This window comes from Brachionichthys hirsutus, chromosome 2 (assembly GCF_040956055.1).
Source record: "Brachionichthys hirsutus isolate HB-005 chromosome 2, CSIRO-AGI_Bhir_v1, whole genome shotgun sequence".
Classification (NCBI taxonomy): domain Eukaryota; kingdom Metazoa; phylum Chordata; class Actinopteri; order Lophiiformes; family Brachionichthyidae; genus Brachionichthys; species Brachionichthys hirsutus.
The window spans coordinates 14,856,315-14,863,853 of NC_090898.1; positions in this window are offsets into that span (position 1 = coordinate 14,856,315).

The window sequence follows — 7,539 nt, forward strand, 5'->3', positions numbered from 1 at the left end:
CTAGGTCGTTGCGTTACATCTGTGTTACATAAGAACTTGTTTTTGTAACTTGGACTATAAATCAGATTTTCTGTGCTGATCTGAACGCTTTACAGTCTCACAACATTCGCGTGAATTATCTCCTCCACCGAAACCTGGTGGACCCTTTGAGTAAGCGACACCCCGAGCTGAAGAAAAACTCCCGGACAAGACGAAAGAAACGATTTAACGCATTTCATATCGAACAGCAAGTGAAGACGACGTCAGTGTGAGTCCGTCTCATCAGCGCTGCGTCTCCTGCTGTGATCAGAACCACATGTGGGAAGGGTTCAGGGAGGAATGTGAACCAGCCGCCGAGGCTGCAGGGTTCACACTGAAACACAAACTATTCACGGCTTCACCTTCAGCTCCGTCTCCTCCCGTGTTCCAGCTCTCTTTCTTGCAGGTATCTGAGCTACAAAACATTTTTAAAACCCCTCTTAATAACAATGTAAACACCGAACTGAACAACAACAACATAAGAGTAGTCTCCCTTCTTTTGTCAGGGAATTTATTTTCAATATATTTTTCCGTTTTTTACATGGGTTGTTTTCTAAAAAAAAAAAAAAATGGTTTTGACCGAAAAACAGAGAAGAGAGCGTTTTGTGAAGGAGAACCGTGACTTTGATGCTGATATATTTGTTTTAGTGAAACACAAAAAACACCACTGCGTGAGATCTTTAACGAACGAACATACGAATGAATGAATGAATGAACATTCTCTGTACGAGTGTGAGATGCCTCAATTTGTCACACTTCCAAAGTTTCGCTTTTAACTCCATCTCTTCCTCTGCCACCTACAGGAGACAGCTCGTCACTACTGTAGCCCCACCAGAACACCGTCGTCAATGGCAGTGAAAGAGTTAATTCAATGATGTTCCCGAAGCCTCAAAAGGATATCAACTTAATTCTGTCAGGACGACACGCCTCGAGGGAATGCTAACCTTGTCCCATGCAGCAGCTGCAGCTAACGTTAGCATGCGTGCATCCAGCCGAGCTTAATTCAGTCCAGCCGTCAGGGTGAGGAACGAATGAAAACTCCAGCTTTACTGTCCAGTTTGTCTGTTACGGAAAGAGCCAAGGAATAAATTAGTAGTTCGCCAAAAGCAAAAAAAAACAACCCAACCCAGCAGTGCAGAGGACGCGCTCCACGTGGAGCCCGAGGCCTTGCGTTGCACCCTGCTGGGTCTGTACGCTGGTTCCATCCAGCTGGACCAGAGGGCCACATTCTCACCTTGACCTTAACACACATTTATGCAACACTGGTTCTATGAACCCCAGAGGACCGCGGGTGTCCAGGGGTGGGACGGTTCCCGTCAACCATTTGTTTTATTATTGGTCTGCTCTTTGGACACATTTCTGATTCATTTAAGATCAAACCCAACAGGAAGTCAGCCATGATGAGAGTTGCACTGATCGTTTTTGCTGTTAAACCTAAGACCTAAACCGGAGTTAGTCTGAACTTTAATCAGTGGAATATCTAAACAATGAAAAATAACCTTAAAGTTATTTTGACCCTTCAGTCTAACTCAGGGGTGGACAAACGGTTTGATTCGCGGGCCACAATGGGAACAGATGGATGGATCGTTTGTGTGAACGACATGTAAAAGACAATACATGAAAGGATTTTGCCTTTTCCAGGTAGCATTACAAGGAAAAGGGAAAATGAATGAGGCTTAATTCAAATAACATTTTATTTAATTACATAATTTGGACAAGTTCTGAGGGCCAGATTTAAAAAGCCCACCGGCCGTAGCTTGCCCATGCCTGGTCTAACTGATCAGTCGGCCGTCCCAGAATGCACCACTGCTACGCTTCGTGTGTGGATGCGATGATGTCATACGTGTGACCGCGCTCTGACTCGATGTGTTGCGGCGAATGAAGTCGTGCCTCAGCCTGCAGCTGGTCTGCTTTCATTGGCTGGACCTGCATCATTAATCAGGAATGTGAGACCGAGCCTCCAGTTACCGGGGCAACAAACAACAACACGCACTTTATGGCACTGATATAAGGAGACTAAACATTGTTCTGAAATCTACAAAACAAAACTAATCATTTCAGGCTTGAATGGTTTGAGGATGTTTCAGGTTGAACAACAGGACATCAGAGAGTCTGCCGTTTATTTGGGTTTAATATCTGTGCGGTTTAAACTCTTTAGACCCTCCTCTTCCTCACCCTTCCTCTCAGTATGTGGCAGTAACATGTTGGATGATATTTAATATACATAATAAATGTCTCATCTATTTATGTCCAGCGCACTGAATATTATAAAATGTCTTTCTAGACTTTGTTCCCATTTATTTCCTACTTAATTCAACATTTTCCAAAATCAGAGATTTGATGAGAAATCTGAACCAATCAGATGATCTCGTTTTCCCCACCAATGGGAGCCTCGGCTCCAGATTTGTGCTGTGAATAAATATGAAGCTTCTGCCGGATGAAGATGATGATGATGATGACGACGTATTTACCTGCAGGGCGGGGAGTCGAGTCTCCTGTTGGGTTCAGACCTGCAGAGACAAACAGAGATGCGATCAGGATTAAAGTTCTGCTCAGGTTTGTTCGGATCAGATTCAACACTGGTTCCAGCTGGACGAGACACGCCCACACACCCGTCCAATCATATCCCTCGACTGTCATCCACCTGAGAACCTTTCATCTAATGGACCTCGATAAAAGGAGTGATCATTCTGGGTTATGAAGGGAAGTGACAGCAGACAGGTGGAGTCCAAGCTAGGTCATCTTCATCCTAATCGACTTCATCATCATCATCATCAACCTGAATTCATGGAAGCCATTACAACACAAAAGCAGAGACGGGTCAGTCTCTCAGGGATTCTTCTCACGTCCACATCAAATCTCTCCAGTGAGGGGGAGTGAGGCAGCGATGAAGAGGAGGAGGAGGAGGAGGAGGTGACTGAAAGCACATTTACCATCTGTAATCAAAAGAACTCCATGTTGGATTGTCGCCTCGCTTCTCCTCGCTCTCTCTCTTCAATTTCCTTTCCCTCTGTTGAAAAGCATGACCGGCATACTGATGGCAGGATCTCACACACGCACACACACACCTACACACACACACACACACACACACACACACACACACACACACACACAGTGTAATGACTTTCTGCCTTCTCTCTCGATTCGCTCTGAGCTGCCAATTCCCAGTGTGTGAAAAGAAAAAGACGGAGCAGGAGCCACGAGGGAGGTGATACAACATCTCCAATTAGCTGGGCTGGTGGTCTGTTTGGGCCCTGTGTGTGTGTGTGTGTGTGTGTGTGTGAATAATCGGACCACACAGATGGTCCAGCAGGTTGAGGCCTTGAACCTGAGGCTGCAGCTGTGATGCGGTTAAACAACCTTTAAGAGCTGCAGCCTCTTTTCTAAACGTGTCCTGCATTTACTTTCTATTAACGGTGCATTCGAGTGCTGTCGGGATAAATGAGACCCACTAATTCACACCGATTTACTGGGTTATTAACGTTTGATATCTGATTTGGAATCATCACCTGTATGGAAGAAAGGAAGAGCAGCGATGGAGACTGAGACAGAGAGTGTGTGTGTGTGTGTGTGTGTGTGTTTTCCACCCGTAAGAATCCAGGTCTCATTTCATGCTTCAGTGGAATGCTCCTCATCTCCTCAGCTCCTTCCCTTGTTCCCTTTCCTCCCCGATTCCTCCTGAACTCATCTCCTCTTTTGTCAGTTTTATATTTTATAGAAATCGGATTGCTCTCTCGTTTTTTTTTTATTGTTAATAACCCGGCAAAGGAGGGGAGTTATAACATTTCTCACTGCGTAGCAAAACATGGAAACCCATTCGCTGACGGAGAATACAAATACTGAGAAAAAAAAACATGTAAAAAACAGATCATTTAAAAATGATTTTATTAAAAAGGTGGCCGAGCCCTGCTCTAAACGGTCCATGGGTGAGTGTCTCTGTGTGGCGACACATGCGGGGTGTACCCCGCCTCTCACCTGTAGTCAGCTGGGATGGGCTCCAGCAACGCCCTTGACTTGCAAGGCAGCGGAAGCGGCTTAAATTATCTACCATTCCGTCCTGTCCGCCCCCTCAATCAATATATCTGTCATTAGAGCATGGTGACAGCGTCTGAATCATCAATCCTGTGGTTCCCATGACGACGAACAAATGAAAGAGTCACACTTTTGAAATGTTAAGCTACAATTTACCAGCCACGTTCTTCTTCTGCTTCTTCTAACAGCAGGTTTTATATATAACAGAATATTCTACAGTCTAAGATTAGCCTCCGCTGCCGCTTAAATCCGCTCATTAAAACTAAACCCCTCCGTCCTCCTCCCTGAAGGTCACTCGCTCCAATGTGGCGCTCCGTAACGATTACCAATTTAACAGCGGGGGGGGGGGCAATCAGAGCTGATTTAAGGTAAATCAAACAGCAAACTCGTGACCTTCTGTCCAAATGAAACTAAATGAAAAGCTCTATTAACAAGCTTCAGGTTTATGAGGCAGTGAAGTCAAACGCAGCAGCACGGAGACTCGCCTGCTGGCGCCCCCTGGAGGCCGGAGGGCTCACGTCAAACACCCACCGACGGCCCGATGACACTGCATGGACCAACCAGCCATCAATCAATCAACCAGCTTGGTGGAGATAAACATATTTTACATTTGGGCCATAATAAAAGTGGAATTTATGTTTGAAAATGATCAGTTATATCTGTCATTTATTCTTTACCGCTGGGACAGGCTCCAGCAGGACCCGTGACCCGGTAACGGCAGTCCAGAAGATGAATGAATGAAGATTGAACCTCCTCCATAATTTCACCATCGCTCCACACTGAAGGTTTAGAGGTTTAGAGTGTTTTTAGACAAATATGTAAAATAAAAATAAATAAAATGTGTGTGAGGTGGAACTAGAATTCCCTCCCTGTGGGACAAATCAACGGCCTTTCTTCTATTTTTATTGTCCGTGCATTCATTTTCTGTCTTTACTAAATACTGAACTTGCTTTGCAAAGATAAAACTCCTTTTTTCTTTCAGCCGTTCGTTTATTTTACTGTTAAAACTACGATTTCTGGACAGCAGGACGGCGAAACGCTCAGAGTCACACGTCTGGAATCAGCTGACCGCGTTCTGATCGGACCCGAAGAGACCGTTTGACGACGCTGGAGATCCAGAAACACAGAACAAAACGTCAAAAGGTCAGATGCAGCTTCAGGCAACCGTGTCACACGCACACACACACACACACACACACACACACACAGAATATCAATCATGCACAGAACCATCAGCAATCAGGCATCGATAGGAGTCCATCAATAAACAAACATCAAGAATCACCGGCGCAGACGGGCTCATGTGGAGCGGGCCGGTTGATGGCTGCTGGATCCTCCTGGAGCGTGCTCGTTTGTGGTTGACGTTTGCTTTTATATTTAATTACACATGACTTGGGCGTTTGCCAGAGACGGCGTGTTGTGAGCGTTAATATTTAAAGAGTCGAGATCCGGGAATGTTGACGTTCCGGCGGCTGCATTCAGTAGCCTGATTTACCCCGTTGCGTGTGAGGGACGGTGGGAAAGCAGTGACCGGATCATTGGTGTGTTCAGACCACTGGTGAAAACCGATAGGTGAAGTGTGTGTGTGTGTGTGTGTGTTGTGTGTGTGTACTCAACCATCTCATTCTTTCATATGACATGAGTCACAACACGCCTGAACGGAGACAACCAGCGAACCAGACGACCGTTTACCTGATCTGAATCAGCAACGCCAGCGTAAATACGAACAAACACTTCAAACACGGCGGGCGCAGACCTCCGCCAAGCACCTCAGTCCCTCGACGTGTCAAATTCCATAAACATTGATCAATAATCAACCAAACTTTGAAGCTCCATTTACTGCACTGGTAACGGAGGTGCCAACATGATCCGGAATCCCTTCTGGATCATCACCAAAGGCTTATCATCTATTCCCGGTAACATTCCCGACATTCCTTGTACATTTGCATCAAGATCCATCTGTAATGTTTCGTTACCTTGCTAACAAACAGACAGACAGATGGAGAAATGCCGGCAGACACACAACCGCCTGCTCTTTAAAAAGAGTTTTAGTTCCCATTCTCTGCCGAGGAGAAATAGAAACATTATAATGAAAACAGAGCTGGGTGGAACAGCTGTCATCCCTCCCTTCCTTCCTTCCTTTTCCCCTACCCTCCCTTCATTCATCCCTTCTTTCTTCGAACCCCCCCCCCCCCACGTGTGTGCTCCAAGCAGGAAGCGACACACAAACACCCGCAGCATGCGAAACGCACGGCGGCCAACAAGTGCAGGAACAACTCGGCCTCAACCTGAAGCGAAGACGTGGATAAAGTGGAGCAACGCGGCTGCAGCCAATCAGAGCAGAGCTCACAGACACTCTGTGATGACATCAGAGCAGCAGACCTCCTTTTACAAGTAGAACATAGTAGAACAGTCCTGTACCTCCTGCTGCGTCTCCTCTCTCAGCAGCTTCTCGCTGTCAGCAGGTGTTCTCCTCTCTGACCCTGGAGGAGGAGAAGGAGGAGGAGGAGAAGGAGGAGGAAGAGGAGAGCCCGGATCATGCAGTCATCCCATCCATAAAGCAGTTCAGTTACAAAACTTTGTGTTCACACTGAGATGTCTGTCTGGAGAGGACGAGGAGGAGGAAGAGGAGTTTGTCTCTTTTTCTTACTCTGGTGCCGACTCCCTAAAGCACCTCCCTCCCTCCCTCCCTCTCTAACGGCGTCACCAGAGCTTCTCCGAGGAGCCTCCGCCTCGCCACCGCTGGTAAATCCATCTGTTGCAACAAGTCCGCCTGCCTCTCAACTTTCACTCTCCTTCCCTCCCTCTCTCCCTGCGTGAGATAGAGAAGGGGGGGAGGGGCCTTATCCTCATTGTAAACCAATGAGAGAGCTCAGAATTCCCTCTCCGTAACTGGAAGAGGAGGAACCAGCACAAAATTAAACAAATACAGGAGGCAGGAAGCACACGGAAAAAAAGGAGGTGGCCAAAAGTATCTGGACAGATTCCTCCTGGTTTCAGTGCTGTAGCTCGAAGCTATATCTGGGCACAGATCCGCGCTGGAGATCCGAAATCATGCCTGCGAGGAGGATACGTGACATTTCCATGGCTCGCTACGGGCCAATCACGCGGACTGGCGTCACGAGAAATGCGTCATCAGCATAACTAACGCATCCACGGCGCGACACACCTGGTGTGTGTGTTTTCACTCAACCTGCACCGCGTGGATCCGAGCGCCACTCTCACGTCCAAAATGTGTGTGACCACAAACGTTTGTCCGTTGAGAGAAGTGAGAGGAGGAAAACGGGAGGGGGAGGAGGAGGAGATGGAGAGAATCGGAGGGAGGGAGGGAGGGACGAGGAGGAGGTGGAGGTGGAGAACACATTGTAATGGAGTTGTTGGCCGAGCTCCTGGGTGTTCATGGGTATTCATGAGGCGGGGGGTCAGCTGAACCAAGATCCATTCCAGGAAGAACACGGGAGGTAAATCTGGATCCATTCAATCGAT